Source organism: Saccopteryx leptura, chromosome 3 (assembly GCF_036850995.1).
Source record: "Saccopteryx leptura isolate mSacLep1 chromosome 3, mSacLep1_pri_phased_curated, whole genome shotgun sequence".
NCBI classification, from domain to species: Eukaryota; Metazoa; Chordata; class Mammalia; order Chiroptera; family Emballonuridae; genus Saccopteryx; species Saccopteryx leptura.
The window spans coordinates 193,482,545-193,499,800 of record NC_089505.1 but is presented as its reverse complement, the minus strand read 5'-3'; positions in this window follow the sequence as shown (position 1 = coordinate 193,499,800).

Here is a 17,256-nt window from a genome sequence, read left to right as displayed (position 1 = left end):
GATGGTGTCTGTTCTCACCCCTTTTCCCTAGTCCCAAAGATCTCAAAGCATTTACTTCTGAAAAGTCGGAAAGATTTTACCACAGTCTTTCACCAAAGCCAACTATGGGTTAAATTGTAAATAGTCAATGTCCTGATCTCCAGTGTTATAGACAGACATGTGCCGTCTCCCTTAGTGTCTGATGGATACACCTCACAATATTGTGCTGCTGAAGTAGCCCCATCATATATCAACTCCTGTTCCCCATTTCTTTAATTCCAGTTTACTGACCTGGGAAATTTATCTGAGAGATAACATATGGATGACTGCTATCTATGCTTCACCACCAGAAATTTTAGAACAGAGAGAAGAGGTGAGGCAAGGTGCATTGGTTCATATTTTTATTTATTGAGAGACTAAGCTGGCTAAACCAAAGCTAACCAAAAGCTAGCTAACTTAAGCAAAAAGGAAGTTAGTTCACAAGTATGGGGGAGTTACAGAGTCACTGGGGACTAGGTACAAAAATGAATAGAAAGGGAGAATATTTGGTTGGCCCAGAGCAAAAATATACAAAACAATCAAAAACCAAAACCAAATACTTGTTTTGTGAAGAAACTACTTTAAAATCAATTATAGTTTTGGTTTTGGTTTTGGCAGGCATGTTTCTAATTCAAGCCCAGACTATGCTCCTCCGATAAGAAGGGTGGTAAAAATTCCAATTGTTTTTGGAATGAAGAATTATCAAATAAGACTGAGAAAGCTTCTTGTTGTTGTTGTTTTGGTTTGTTTTTAAAACAAAACAAAGCCAAACTAAAAAAGGAAAATTGGTTTTGGGGAACGGGGAGAAATGCTGATAAATGGGAAGGGAAGGGAAAAAGGATACTAGCTTTTAGCATATATGGTTAGCTAAGGAATGAGAAGGCTGAGCTGGCTGGTGACTGGGTGAGAATGCACAGTGTGCTTTAAGACCTGGTTAGGAACTAGAAAGCAGTCAGTAGACTTACTTCCCAGAGGAGCCCACCATCTGGTAACGCTACCAAACGTCTGGAGCCAGTTTCAAGCCCCAGCTGGGCCAAATCCAAAACAGGAGACCCTAACACCTCAGCCTGTGGTGGCAACTGCACTGCATCCGGATATGACTGAAGCAGTTCTGAATTAGCCTGAGAGGTGCTACATTTTATTTGTGTCTTTCTTTTGCTCTCAGTTAGCCATTTGCCTTTTAAAAATAACATTACAATTAACCAGCGAAATACAAAGATTAGCTGCATGAAGGTGGATCTTTAAAAATAGAAATTATAACTTAAGAGTCGGCTGAGCCAGTGGAGTGCTGGCTGTTCAAACACACCATGGTGGTTCTGTCTCGAATGCTAGAGCTAAAGACTGAGCACTAAGTGGTATTTGCAGAACATGATGTGATGCTAATCAGACTGAGAAGTTTCTCGCTAGAGTGGCTCTGGTCGCAACATGGCGACGCCCAGGATGGGCAGAGTATTGCCCCCTGGTGGGCAGAGCGTCGCCCCATGGTGGGCGTGCCGGGTGGATCCCGGTCGGGCGCATGAGGGAGTCTGTCTGACTGTCTCTCCCTGTTTCCAGCTTAAGAAAAATGAAAAAAAAAAAAAAGTTTCTCTTCTGGTTGAGCACCAGGTCTGATCTGGAAGGCTGGGTAACTATCCTCGCTCATTTCTCTCTCAGCACTGCACGCATGACTGCAGGAACTCTGTGCTGGATCAAAGGAAAAGCCCTTCTCTGCACCTGCTTCTCAGTGTTCATTTATAAAAGCATGAAGGGAAGAACACTTGGTGACTGCCCCAAAACCATCTTGTTTACTTTCTCACATTATTCAAGCTAATTATTCACATAAACAATGTTTCATTTTGCACAAGTATGTAGAATGTGTCAAGTGAGCTGCTATCTCTCACTTGAAATATTGACTTGTAAAATTCAAAGTACTGTAGTTTAATTTGACCCTGGTAGCAGACAGTTAAAATGATTTTTTTTTAATCTCTGAGGATAGTTCATATTCACGGTAGACTACTTGGAAAAGTGAAAAATATCAGGGAAAATGTACCTGTAATTTTATCAGGTGTTTCTACTTCATATTGATGTTTTACTTTTGTACTTTGCATGCCAGTGTGCTCTACATTTTTATTGTGATATAAACAAATACAGCACATGAACTTCTGGAGACATATCAAGACAACAAGAGACTCTTGGGGTGGGGAGTTCCAAATCTATACCTAGTGTTATAAATGTTAGGAAATTTATAAACAGAAAAACAATCAACACAAAAAATCCAACTAGTACTGTTTCTCAGCTATCTTAAAATTTTTTTCTGAAATACCACCTTTCCTCTGCTTTTATTCTCACTATCCATATGCCCTAAAATGTCAGATTTTGTGATATGCTTACTTCTTTGGCAGATATCATTTAGTTGAGAGATGCTCAGAGCTGGGAAATCGTTTCCAACTTGACATGTTTTGTTTAACAACAAAAATATTTTAATATTTGGATACCTGTCTTTTACTTATAAAGATGATCAATAATTAGGTCTGTATTGTTACAATTGCTTTGCAAATCTGGTGATATGTCGTTGCTTATTCACCCACAACAAGGTTTGCTATCATTCTGATCTTGAATGAGGTTGGATGGATGCTGGGGCCCCAATCTTCCCTAGGTTCAGACTTACAAACCTGTCCTAACTGGTAGGTGTTCTAACCAGTTGATCTGTAAAGACACCTCCCCTACCCCTCACACTATGTCTGAGCTTGCCTTTACAAAGTAAGGTGGGGACAACAGGATGTATTGCGTGGGTAGGTGTGACACAGAACTTAGTGCAGATGAACATTTCTCAAATCAGTGGAACATTAGAGTACCAACTTTCCAGGGAGAAAGTGAATAACTTTTAGAAATGCTTTAGAGAGCATTTTATGAATTTGACTCCACAGGCAAGAGAAGTGAAGGCAAAAATTAATGAATGGGACTACATCAGACTAAGAAGTTTTTGCTCAGCAAGAGAAACTGATAAGATAAACAGACAGCCAACTAATTGGGAAATGATATTTTTAAACACCTGCTCAGATAAGGGCCTAATATCCAAAATATACAAAGAACTCCTAAAACTCAACAACAAACAAACAAACAATCCAATAAAAAAATGGGAAGAGGATATGAACAGACACTTCTCCCAGGAAGAAATACAAATGGCCAACAGATATATGAAAAGATGCTCATCTTCTTTAGTTATTAGAGAAATGCAAATCAAAACTGCAATGATATACCACCTCACACCTGTTAGATTAGCTATTATTAACAAGACAGGTAATAGCAAATGTTGGAGAGGCTGTGGAGAAAAAGGAACCCTCATCCACTGTTGGTGGGAATGTAAAGTAGTACAACCATTATGGAAGAAAGTATGGTGGTTCCTCAAAAAACTGAAAATAGAACTACCTTATGACCCAGCAATCCCTCTACTGGGTATATAGCCCCAAAACTCAGAAACATTGATTTGTAAAGACACGTGCAGCCCCATGTTCATTGCAGCATTGTTCACAGTGGCCAGGACATGGAAACAACCAAAAAGCCTGTCGATAGATGACTGGATAAAGAAGATGTGGCACATATACACTATGGAATACTACCCAGCCATAAGAAATGATGACATCGGATCTTTTATAGCAAAATGGTGGGATCTTGACAACATTATACGGAGTGAAATAAGTAAATCAGAAAAAACCAGGAACTGCATTATTCCATACGTAGATGGGACATAAAAGTGAGACCAAGAGACATTGATAAGAGTGTGGTGGTTACGGGGGAAGGGGGGAGAGGGAGAGGAAAGGGGGAGGGGGAGGGGCACAAAGAGAACTAGATAGAAGGTGACAGAGGACAATCTGACTTTAGGTGATGGGTATGCAACATAATTGAACGACAAGATAACCTGGACATGTTATCTTTGAATATATGTATCTTGATTTACTGATGTCGCCCCATTAAAAATAAATAAATAAATATAATTTTAAAAAAAGAAAGTTACATGTAAATTAAAAACAAAAACAAAAACAAAAACAAAAAAGAAAAAGAAATGCTTTAGAAATACCCAAAGTACATGAAATGAGCTACATGTGTTGGAAAAACCACAAACTTATCACAAACACGATAGAACAAGATAAAACTATGAGTGCTTCAATATGAGGCAACTTCTCGTGAAGCTTTACTCAGTCTCTGCCCAGTTCATGTATTGTTGCTGACATCTGTAGAGTTTAGTTCACTAGATATGAAAGCATTACCCCTCCTTCGGTTATTCCATATTTTGTACTTGCTGTGTTCTTGGAGATTGTGATTATTTAAAAGTGACATTAACAACAAAGGTCTACTTTCTTCCTGGCCATCTCTCTGGCTGTAAATATCCAGCGCTCTATCAATTGCCTTCTCCTTCCTCTTCTCTCCCCTGGTTTAGAATTCCTGGGGAAGTTTAGGCAGGAAGCCATCTGCATGCCAGTGTAAGGGGAGGCGGCCTGGTCTCTCCCTGCTTGCTGGGATGGATCTGGATGTGTTTCCCACCATGTCCAAAATACACATTTCAGCTCCCAGAGCCCCGGAAGACAGCAGGGATTAGGTGGGGGGTGTGGGCATCCCCAGACTGACACAAGCAGGACAGCCTGTTCTTCCTTGGGTCCAGACTTCCAGGAAAAGAGAAATCCAAGCACGTGGTCCTCAGTGGTTGGTGTGAATCTGGTGTCCACCAAGAGGCCAGCACGGGCACTGGGAAGCCAGAGAGCAAACCAGGTCTTGCACTGACCTACCTAGTGTTTGTATAGCTGCCCTTGGTTACTCCTTAATCATTTGCAAACTCTTGCCCAAACAGCCCAGTCATGTCTTAGCTTTGGACAGATTTTGGTGAGAATGACCTTAGGACCTCACTTTGGTCTGAGCTCAAAAGTAAGTAGCCCTACCCCATCCCCAGCCCCAGGGCCAGTGTAGAGACAATAATAGTAATTAAAAGGAATAATTCTGGAGAAAGGTGAGAAGTTCAGCTGCCTACACTACATGGAATGTTTATGTCTTGTTTCTCATCTTGGAATATCTGCTTTTTAATTTTATTCATTATCTTAACCTGCTCAAGCTGTGATAACAAAATACCATAGACTGGGTGTCTTAAGTGACAGAAATTTATTCTCTCCAGCTCTAGGGGCTAGCAATCCCAAGAGCAAGGTATCAGCATGGTCAGTTTTTTGTGAGATCTCTCTTCCTTGCTTGCAGAGATGGCAACTGTCACCCTGGGTCCTCACATGGTAAGAGAGAGAAAAGAAGCAAGTTCTCTAATGACTCTTCTTATAAGGGCATTAATTCCATCATAAGGGCCCCACCTTCAAGACTCATCTAAATTTAATTGCCTCCAAAGGTCCCACCTCCAAATACCATCACATTGAAGGTTAGGGCTTTGACATATGAATTTTGAGGGTCACACTCAATCCATAGTATTCAGGAAAGCAATAGTTTCACATACTCCAACTCACATTGCACATGTTAATATATTTTCTATATAATGGCTAAGTTCAAATAAATGTCTATTATTGTTGACCCGGGGAAGGAAATATTAATAACTCATCAGTTGAGGCTTAATTCACATTTTCTTTGAGCAATAGAATAGTAACTTATTAGCCAAAGGCAAAATCTTACAGAATATGCAAGTATTAACTCAGGTGAGGGACTGCTTTGGAATTCACTATTGTGAATTTTTTATTTTTTCTCTTTTCTCTCACCTCTCTCTCTCTCTTTTTTAGATTCCATGTATAAGCAAAACCATATGGTATTGTCTTTATCCTTTTGACTTATGTCACTGAGCATTATACCCTTAAGGTCCATCCATGTTGTCACAATTGGCATGATTTTTTCTTTTTCATGGCTGAGTAATATTCTATTTCCTATATATACCATATCTTCTATATTCATTTATTCATTAATGAACACCTACATTGTCCCCATATCTTGGCTATTGTAAATAATTCTGCAATAAACATAGGGGTGCATGTATCTTTTTAAATTAGTATTTTGGTTTTCTTGGGATAAATACTTCAAAAGTGGAATAGCTGGATCATGAAATAGTTTAATTTCTAATTTTTTGAGATCTCTCCACACAGTTTTCCATAGTGGCATTCACTATTGGGAAATTTGAACATAGTCTTTTATTTGTCCATATTGAAAGAAATAAAAAAGTAAAAATAAACAAACCAGAAACCAAAATACTTACAACTAATTGCTTTGTCAGTGCAAAGTTCACAAATTTGCTTATTGCAATTATTTGGTCCTTAGCATTTACTCATCCATTTATTCAACAAATGAATGACATGCCAGGCAAGTATTAGGCATAGTTGATAGAGCAAAAGACAAAACTGCCTCATGAGACCTACATTTCAGGAAGGGAAGCTGACCATAAACAAGGTAAGAAAGTAAACTGTAAATGCTGAGTAAATAAAATAAAATAAAGCAAGGCATGGAGAGGTACAGTAAGAATGGGCATAGGAGGTGAGTATAATTTATAATTTTGGATAATTGGCAGTGGAAAGCTCATGGCAGAAGTCACAGAGACAAGGTACAGGGACAGACAGATAGATGGCATGCTGTGAATGACTATCTGTGGGAAAGTCTTCTTGGGAAAGGAAATTGTCACCCCGAAAGCCTGTGAAGGTGCCTTGTGGCTGCCTCGCAAGGGAAGGCGGGGAATGAACTTCTAAGTAAGGGGGACTTAAGCAGAGGAGTAACATTGAACCAGAATCTTATCCATTGTTAAAAATCACTGTTTATTTTCCACAGGTTTTTGCAGATAAAGTTCAGTGTAATTAAACATGTGAATAATTGACAAATTGTCTCTTAGAAATCCTTACATTTGAATCTACCTTTCCTTTCAAAATACTAAAAGTTAAAATTTATTATTTTTCCCCCATCAAACTAAAAACTTTCTTTTTAATCCCTTCTCAGAATCTGTCCACCAATGATAAAAACAAAGAAGACAATGTTCAAATGCTAAATCACTTTATCTTGGGTTCTAACTGATTTAGATAGAAATATTTATAATATAAAGTTCTAATTAGCTTCATTGTAATATATTACAGCAAATATATACTTATGAAAATAAGATTACATTTGGGTTGATATCATTGTTCTTGTCATGACTAAAAGGTATTTTGATTTATCATAGACAGATTGCCCAAGACAAGAGTTAGGTTTCAGGATTGTAATATGTGCTTTTCTAGCTCTGATTTAGTCAATAAGAGTCATTCTCAGATTGTAGTTTTTAACTAGCTTCAAATATATATGTGTATGTGTGTGTATTTATACATATGTATAACTTATACATATGTATATATATATTTAAAAATTCCATCTACCTTTGGAAATGTTTGCTTGAAAACAGCAAGTTTAAGATTGTACTTGAATGCAAGGTATAAAATGAGATAATACAGGCAAAAACATTTTAAAAAGAAAAAGGGATATTCAAATGTACAGTGGTAAAATCATGTTATTCCTTTAAATCACTCACCTGTGCTATGTGCATTTGTTATGCATATGATGTCCTATTGTGGTAAATTAGTCCTTTTTGGGGACAGTTCTTTTGGTGGATGATAGGGGAGTTGCTGCTCCCAGTGATATTTCTATACTAATATCAGTTAGATCATCCCTTATTATAAATATAAGATTGTGTTTTGCCATTACAATTTTAGTGTATGCCATGAAAAAAAAATGCATATTATCAGTAATTAAAACTATTTACATATTTACAGTGGTGTCTTGCAATATTTACATAATGTCGGTAAGACTAGGTTAAATATTTTTAAGGTTTAAAATTCATCTTTTTTTTTCTTTTTTTTTTTTAACAGAGACAGAGAGAGAGTCAGAGAGAGGGATAGACAGGGACAGACAGACAGGAACGAAGAGATGAGAAGCATCAATCATTAGTTTTTCGTTGAGCTTTGCGACACCTTAGTTGTTCATTGATTGCTTTCTCATATGTGCCTTGACTGTGGGCCTTCAGCAGACCGAGTAACCCCTTGCTTGAGCCAGCGACCTTGGGTCCAAGCTGGTGAGCTTTGCTCAAACCAGATGAGCCCGCGCTCAAGCTGGCGACCTCGGGGTCTCGAACCTGGGTCCTCCGCATCCCAGTCCGACGCTCTATCCACTGCGCCATTGCCTGGTCAGGCTAAAATTCATCTTTTTAGTTTCAATTTTATTTACATAATTTAGACTTTGATGAAAGAACAGTACAAAGAATATCCATAAAGTTCTATACCTCAAATATTAACATTTGATCACAATTGATTTCTTTGTATGCATATAATCTTTTCCTGAACTATTTGAGAGTAAATTGCAATATTGATGCTACCTTTAATCACAAACACTTTAAGATAAGTATGAACCCAAGTAAACATACAAATATCCAAAAATAGGGATATTACTGAAACCAGAAGTCCTTAGTAAACTCTGATTAAATTTGGCTTTAAATCCTAGCTCTAGAAATCATCTCTCTCTGTCTCTCTCCACTCTCTCAAACCCTGCCTTTTCCTTAATAATCAGCAACCCCCCAGGCAGCAGAAGACAGTAGCCTGGATCTGACTAATGATCAGAATGTCTGGACCTCTGGCAGGCTAAAGATAAAATCTGACATAAGTTATGTTTCAGTTCCTGAGTCCTAAAGTAGAACAATCTCCTGGCTATTTTCCCATGAAATCGGACAGAGGGACACTGGAACAGACCTCAGAACTGTTCTCAGAACCTGAAGAAGTGATTTATTATCTCACCTCCAACCAATCAACTCCCAGCATGACACTGAACCCCTAAGCTTCCCATGGTGTGCTGTGATTTTTGTCCTGGATAGTTTGTAACCTACATGCCATTGGGGGGGTCAGGCTTTTGAGCACTAGCTTCCCGTTCTCCTGGATGGCACCATTCGTATCAAATAGCCAATACTTTCCCATTGAAATTCTCAGTGTTTAGTGTTTGGCTTTCCTAGTGCCAGGTGGACAAACTCTTTCTCTTCTGTAATATTACCTTATACGTACAATGATCATAATCAGGGAATTATAATATTGATACAATTTGTGTGTGTGTGTGTGTGTGTGTGTGTGTGTGTGTGTGTGTGGGTGCAATCATTTAAGATGGGGACTCTGCTTTAAAGAGTGTACATGAAGGCACACAGGAAGCAGCTCCAAGGAATGTGGGGACTTAAATTATGCAACACAGACTCTGGTCGCTGAAAAGATCTGGGTCCAGGAAGACAGTGTGGGCTGGTATGACCAGGGAGGGAAGACTTGGATTTGGTCCAGTCTCCTTGTGTTGTTGATGTAGCAACAGGCCCAGAGTCCTGAATGCTCGCTGTGGTCCACAGCACCTGTGGGTCCCAGGATTCTAGATGCTGGGGTTCTGCTAGGGCCCATTTCTAGGAGGGCCCATGGAGCTTCCTGCGGTAAAGTTAGTTTTTGCCGCTGCCGCAGGCGCCACTGACCACTCCTGTCTCTGATTAAAGCAATCCTATTATCTAATATCCAGACCTTACTCAGTTCACCAATTGTTCCATTAATGTCTTTGATAGCAAAAGAAGACCTCTGGATTATGTGTTGCATTCAGTTGTCACTCTCTAGCCTCCTTTGATCTGGAATAATTTCTCAGTCTTTCTTTGTCTTTTATGACATTGATATTTTAAAGAGTTTAGATCTTGTAGAATACCCTTCAATTTGAGAACAATCATTTTAAAGGTAAAAGCAAAGATAGCATAATGTCATCCACACCTTCCAAAGAAGTGTAAAAGTTTTATTAAAAGCCGGATCTTCACCATGATATCCCTCATACACTTTTGCTTATTTCTAATTTGATTGTCATATAAGAGGCTTTCAGACCTGGAATCTTATGTGGAGGTCATGAGAAAAGGCTAAGACATGTGCCTTTCGTTGCTGTGACATTTTTCTCCCATCAAATTCAATTAATGGGTTGAAAGTCAACTTCTTAGGGGTTGGCTATTCCTCACTGGTCTAACCTTTATGCTGCAGGCTTTACAAAGCTATGCAAGCCCTCACTGGATGACATCATCAAATGAAATCAATCTATGGAAAGTGTTTCCTGCTCACCATTCCTTCCCTCATCTGCTGGTACTACTCAGTTCCTCTGGCCTGCTTACAGATTTCCATCACCTCCCTATCTTCCCTAGCAATGAAACTCTTGTCAGTTGATGCTATCGCTTGTTGCCTCGTGCCTTTCAGCTCTTCTGTGTGTGCTCCTGTATTCAGCTCTCCTTCCCCCCATTGTGGGAAGGAGATGTGCTGTCACATTGACCTAAGTAGCAGAAATATTGCAGCATCAAGTGGCATATAGTAGGCAAGTCCTGTGTAGGTGGTTTTAATACCTGAGCCCAATCAAACCGAGCTTACCTTCAAAACACTCCCAGCCTTTGTCTCTGTATTTCCCTCAAGAGAAAAGAAAGATTCTCCTGCTGCCCTCTGAGAAGGAGCAGCACCTGAGGGGTCAGCCACAGCCAGCAAAAATAACGTAAGAAGAGTACAGAGAGCAGACAGAATTGCTGATGGAGCCAGCAGAGCCTTTGAGATCATACCATGGCTCCTTCTCTTCCTCCCTACTTCACTGCCAATTAAAGTTCAAGAACCAGCAGAGTAATGTCACCAGAATGTAAAATGCACACCAAATTTATGCACGAAGATACCTAGGAGGAAATACACCAAAACACTGGCTGTGATTGTTTTGGTTGGCAGAAAATTATAGAAAGAAATATTAAAGAAGAGATACTCAATTTTCTTTATTTTAGAACTTTGTTTTAATGAGTGACCATTGCTTTTATTATCTATAAAACTAATACTTCAAAATAGTCAAGTGTTGTAGTTCCTTCAAATATTATTGAGGTATTTTAAACTATCCAAAGAAATGAGACTTCAATATGAACCTCTACTATGAATAGACTGAATCGCCATTAGTTGGACTTCAAAGGATAAATGTCAATGTTATTCTACCCACTTTGTCAATTCAAGGTTCTGATGAACTATTTAGGTTATTTCCCCCAAATAATACTTAGCAGGTATTGATACTTAAGAGAAGTAGATTACTAGAAAAATAGTAGGAAATTCTGGTAGTCTCTAAATTCTATTAAACCCACATTTTTTATTTTTTAAAAATACCATACAGTCTTTTTACCTGCAAATCCTTTAAACCTTGTTAATATAACAAGAACAAATATTAAAGGAGAACCTTTTCAAGGTTTTTCCTTAAAAGGAACACCAACATGCAGTTTCAGATGCAAAGAAAGGGACAAATTTGACTTGAGGAACAGCTGTATCACACCAAAGAGATTTTCATACAGAAAGCTATGTCTGTGTATATACATACACCAAGCATATATTTTAATAAGACAATGTCTGAGATATTTCTAGAGAGAAATAAAATCTTGCTTTCTCTAAAAACTTATGAGAGGAGTTAAACATTTGTTATCAGCCTCCAATATTTCCTATTCCTCACCTGTAAGATCATTTTGCTCTAAGTTCTCATTTAAAGGCTTGTATTCCACATAGAGTGGAAATGTGGTCAGTGAAGATCACCAACCTTCAATTTGAGACAAGGCTAGAAAAGTATACTCATGTGGATTTTAATGCTGACTTTGTGTCATATCAAAGTTACAACTCAAGGCTCAATTTTCAAAACTGTAAAATGGAGTAATACCTGCCCTCTCTATACACTGGATTGTTATAAAGTTTAAATGAGATGAATCAAAACACTACCAAAGTATAAAGCAGATGTATTTTCCTTAATGGACAATGGAGGATAGACTTAATTTTCTGTTTCTTAAAGTTCAGAGAATTAAAGTACATTAACAAAATGACAATAAAATAATGTAAAATTATAAAAACATTTTATGCACCATCTGAGGTGGATTAAGGTCGGTTGAGGCCCTGGGTGCAAAAAAAAAGTGAGAGACAGGGAAAGTAAACACCATCTGAGGTGGATTAAAGTCACTTGAGGCCCTGGGTGCAGAAAAAAGAGAGAGACAGGGAAAGTAAAAATACATGTTAACCATATTTTTAAATAAGTAAAAAACATTATGTGCTATTAATGTTAAAATTGCACATATGAAAACAAACTTAGTGTCATTAAAAAAAAGTGTAAAGTTGGGGTTTTGCAGAACCCTTCAGAAGTTGGGGCGTAGGGCGTGTGCGCCCGGTGTGTCTGCCATTAAATCCGCCTCCGTGCACCATGCAATGATATAATTCATGTATTTTCTTTTAAGAGTCATACAGAATATGGGTCCTTTCTGCTGACTTTCCATGAGACTACCATAGCAACATCACAGGAAGCTCCATTGTCTCCCTTCCTGGTTAGCAAAGGAAAACACTATATAACACTGTACAAGATATGAATAAGATTTGTTTCAATGTTTGAAGTAAATTACCAAAATTTTTTTTTTACTTTAAAGCAAATACAAACAGTCCTAATTTCCTTTCCGATATTGTTGGATTTCATTTAAAAATATTATGTAAATGATATTTGCATCTCTGTTCCTGGGGATATTGACTATAGTTCTCTTCCCTTGTAATATCTTTGTTGGTTTTGGTATCAGAGTCATGCTGGGCTCAAAGATGAGGTGAGAAGTGTTCCCTTCTCTTGCGTGTTCTGGAAGAGTTTCTGCAAAATTGGTGTTAATTCTTTCCTAAATGTTTGGTAGATTTTACCAGTGGAGCTCTAATTTCCTTCCTAACAAAGACCAAAATCCCAAGTCTACCTAGAGAGGGGTGAGCGCACAGACCCTCCTTCTCTCCAGGAGGTGGGGCTACCCCAGGGCAAAGCGAATCTCTCTAGATAGACATCAGGCGTTGCAGTGAGCCACTTCCCAACGGTGAGCAGTTAAAAGCACAATCTTCCTTCTCTTTCCCAGTTCTCCTCCCTGAAATTCTAAATTGGAATTTGGAGAAAACAGAATTTTAAATGAATAGAATTTTAGATTATTAAAATGTTTCTACTTAACTGAAAAATGTACAACTTTTCAATAAATTTATGCCCAATGTACAGTTTACCAGCCAATTCCTGTAATTAAGGACCCGAGTCCCCTTGCTTTGCCACTTCCTACATAATTGTGTGGAAATTACTTGCCTCTCTTAGCCTAAACTTCCTAATCCTTCAGGAGTTTGCTTGTTTATTTGATTTTGGTGAGGACTAAATGAAATTATGTAAGATCTTTGGTGTCCAGCAAGCCTACAGTAATTATTGGCTATTGTTACATTTTGGGCTTCCGTTCCTCAAATTGCGAAAGGAGGTAGTTAGATTATACACAAAATTATTTTCAAAATTTCTTACTCTACCTATGAAAGAACATGCCTCTAATATATTTATCTTTAGCAGAACTTACTTGGAAAATGATTAGAATAATTTTTGTCAAGTATAAGTATTCTGAAGTTTCGTTATCAAAATTCCACTTACTAATTATATTTTATTTTGTGTTTAATTCTACTGATTTCAAATTTATACTTTTTCTTTTCTTTTCTTTTTTATTGAATATGTGGCAAAATATTTAACCTAGGTTGCATTTTTGTTGTTTTTGTTGAACTTGATTTATCACTTTATTGAACTGGGTGCATTGTCCTAAATAACCTCTGCTTTGGGCTCTTGGAAAGTAGGTCTGTCAACACTGTCTCCATGATGACTGCAATTTATTCAGCAGAGTTATGGCTACTAACATAATCCAAACAGGTGGTGGTAGCTGAACAGCAGAAAAGCACTACCTTCTCAATCACAGATAGACACTGTAACTCAATCTAGGTGGGTGTAGATCAAGTGTGGAATATAGTTCTGAATCGGTGTTACCTCTATGTCTCATTTTGCATTACTATATTACTACTAAAATATCACTAAACTATTATGCTGACAGTTTCTTTATTACTAGGCTTAGATAGACTTTTAACTTTAAAATAAAAAATAGGACCTGTTAACCAAACAGGCATATGCTGAATGGTTTATTTAAGCTACCGGTGCTGATTTTGGAGTAAATACAGAGTTTTAAAATTATATAATATTTTTAAAATTTTTAGGTCCTGAAATTTTCTCCTCTGATTTTATCCTTTTATTTCAGTAAAAAGATATCATTCCTTTTTCAATCTTCGCATGCTTGATTGTGACTTAAATTGTGCATTGCACAGATTTTCTGGAGTATGAGCTGGCATATAATCTAAAGTAATACAGATTCTAGGAAGCTAAGTGTCTCATCTTTGTGATCTTTATAAGCGGTTAAAAAGAATCTACTTTCCCCTTTCTTCATAAAAAAGAATCTAATAGCATGTCTTTTCCTCCTCATTTAGGGGTTATTTTCCAGGTCACCAGTCTGACTTTTCAGTAGTTAATAGTCTTCAAAATTCTTTATTTAAATAGAATTATCACTGGTTGTTATTTTTGGCCTGTAATTTTATGATCTGATTTCCTCCACCTTCAGCCAAAGCTTTCAAAAAATTTTCTCCTCTGGTCTTGAAAGTAGGAAATAGGATGTCATTTGGGCTAATGTAATCTGAGTTCTTCTTTAAAAATACATTCATCAGGTTAAATTGGTCCTTTCTGGACTATTTGACAATTAGTGGTAGTACATTAAATACTTTTGAGTAAATAAATATTCAAGTTATATAGTAGATATATATATTAGCAACCTTAGGAATAGATTTATATTAATGGAATTAAAAAATATGTATCTTTTATTTTAGAATAATCTACAAATTGTCACCCAGTTTCTCCTAATGTTAACATCTTGCATGACCGTGGCATAGCTGTCAAAACTACGAAACTGACATTGGTGCATTACTATTAATGAAACTACACATATTTTTTTATTTCACTGGTGTTTTTTTCTTCTCTTCCAGTATCCCCTCAGGGACAATACATCACATTTAGTTGTCATGTATCCTTAGTCTCTCTGATCTGTGACAGTGTCTCAGACTCTCCTCATTTTTCATGACCTTGACAATTTTGCATAGTACAAGTTGAGTATTTTTGTAGAATGTCACTCAATTTGAGTTTGTCTGATGCACAGAAGTGAAATGTCCTTCTCAGTGCATCATATCAAGGAAAACAAAATAACAACATGACTGTGGCCAGCCTTGATCCCTTGGTTAAGGTAATATATAACAGGTTAATGAAATTACTTTTAATTAAAAAAATAAAAGTATTAATGCAGCTTCTGGAATAGCAAAGATAGATACTATGAACATGAACCTGACACATAGAAAATATTAAATTTTAATTACAATTGCATGAAATATTCAAATAATGACACATATTTATCCCAGGGGTAATTCTTTCTCTCCTTTAAATGAATTATTAAATGTATTACTTATTTTAACATATTTGGGCAGCAGCAGCATGGAAATGTATATTAAAATTATTTCTAAATTTTTCTAGTCAGATTAATGTAAAAACTTCAAACATAAACTATGTACAAATAAAAAATATTAAATCATCTTTGCAATAGTGTTGAAGAAACATATCAACAATTCCAAAAACTATAGCTGGTAACTTTAGTTGTAATCATTTGGTATACATAATTATCTTCTACTTTTCTAATTACAGTACCTAAAAATACTTTTGATGTTGCATCATAACCAAAATGGCATACATTCTGAAATGACATCTATATATAGCAGTAGAATATTGAAAATTTAGTCCAGCATGGTAATTTTATTTTCTGATTCAACTTGTTTAAGTTTGTGAATATTCAACCTCAAACTTTTAAACATTTTGTCTTAAGCACTTCACTTTCCCCAATAGCCTAAATTCTCAATTTTGTCAGCAATCAACTAAAATATTTGAAAGTTGTCACTGTAGGGTTTTTTTTCTGAAATAATTTTAGAAATGCAGAAGGGCACAAGAAGAGCTGCTCATACAGGAATTACTCTGCATGCTCTTCATCCAAACCCTCAACTGTTAACATATTACCATATTTGCTTTCTTATTCTCTCTCCAGTGTAATATTTTTCTATACTATTTGACAGTAAATTGCAGGCATAATTCTCCCTTATCCTTAAACACTTCAGTATGTATTTTTTTGTCTTTTTTTATTGATTTTAATTTATTTTGTTTACATAGATTCTAGTGCATACCCCCTCCCCCATATTCCCCTCAACATTTCCCTTGCCCCCCCTCCGTATCATGTCCTCCCCCCTTCCCTTCTTGTTTATCCCTTCCTATCATCCCATTTCTCTCTGTTCTCTTTTCCTCTGGTCCCTTTGATCTCTCCTCTATCTCAATTCTGTTCCTCAATTCACATTGTTCATTGGATTCCTCAAATGAGTGTGGTCATATAATATTTTTCTTTTTCTGTCTGCCTTATTTCACTAAATATAATAGTTTCCAGGTCCATCCATGTGGTCGCAAAAGGTAAGATTTCCTTCTTTTTCATGGCCCCATAGTATTCCATTGTATATAAGTACCACTGTTTTTTAATCCACTCGTCCACTGACGGACACTTGGGCTGTTTTCAGATCTTCGCTATTGTAAACAATGCTGCCATAAACATGGGGGAGCATTTCTCCTTTTGAAGCAGTGCTATGGTGTTCTTGGGGTATATTCCTAAAAGTAGGATAGCTGGGTCAAAAGACAGTTCGATTTTTAATTTTTTGAGGAATCTCCATACTGTTTTCCACAGTGACTGCACCAGTCTGCATTCCCACCAGCAGTGCAGGAGGGTTCCCTTTTCTCCACATCCTCACCAGCACTTATTCTGTGTTGTTTTGTTGATGAGCGCTATTCTGACTGGTGTGAGGTGATATCTCATTGTGGTTTTAATTTGCATTTCTCTTATGATTAGTGATGTTGAGCATTTTTTCATATGCCTATTGGCCATCTGTATGTCCTCGTTGGAGAAGTGTCTATTCATTTCTTTTGCCCATTTTTTGATTGGATTGTTTATCTTCCTGGTGTTGAGATTTACAAGTTCTTTATAAATTTTTGTTATTAACCCCTTATCAGACATATAGTCAAATATGTTCTCCCATTGTGTGGTTTGTCTTTTTATTCTGTTCATATTGCCTTTAGCTGTGCAAAAGCTTTTTAGTTTGATATAGTCCCATTTGTTTATCCTGTCTTTTGTTTCACTTGCCCATGGAGATGAATCAGCAAATATATTGCTGCGATAGATGTCGGAGAGCTTACTGCCTATATTTTCTTCTAAGATGCTATGGTTTCACGACTTGCATTTAAGTCTGTTATTCATTTTGAGTTTATTTTTGTGAATGGTGTAAGTTGGTGATC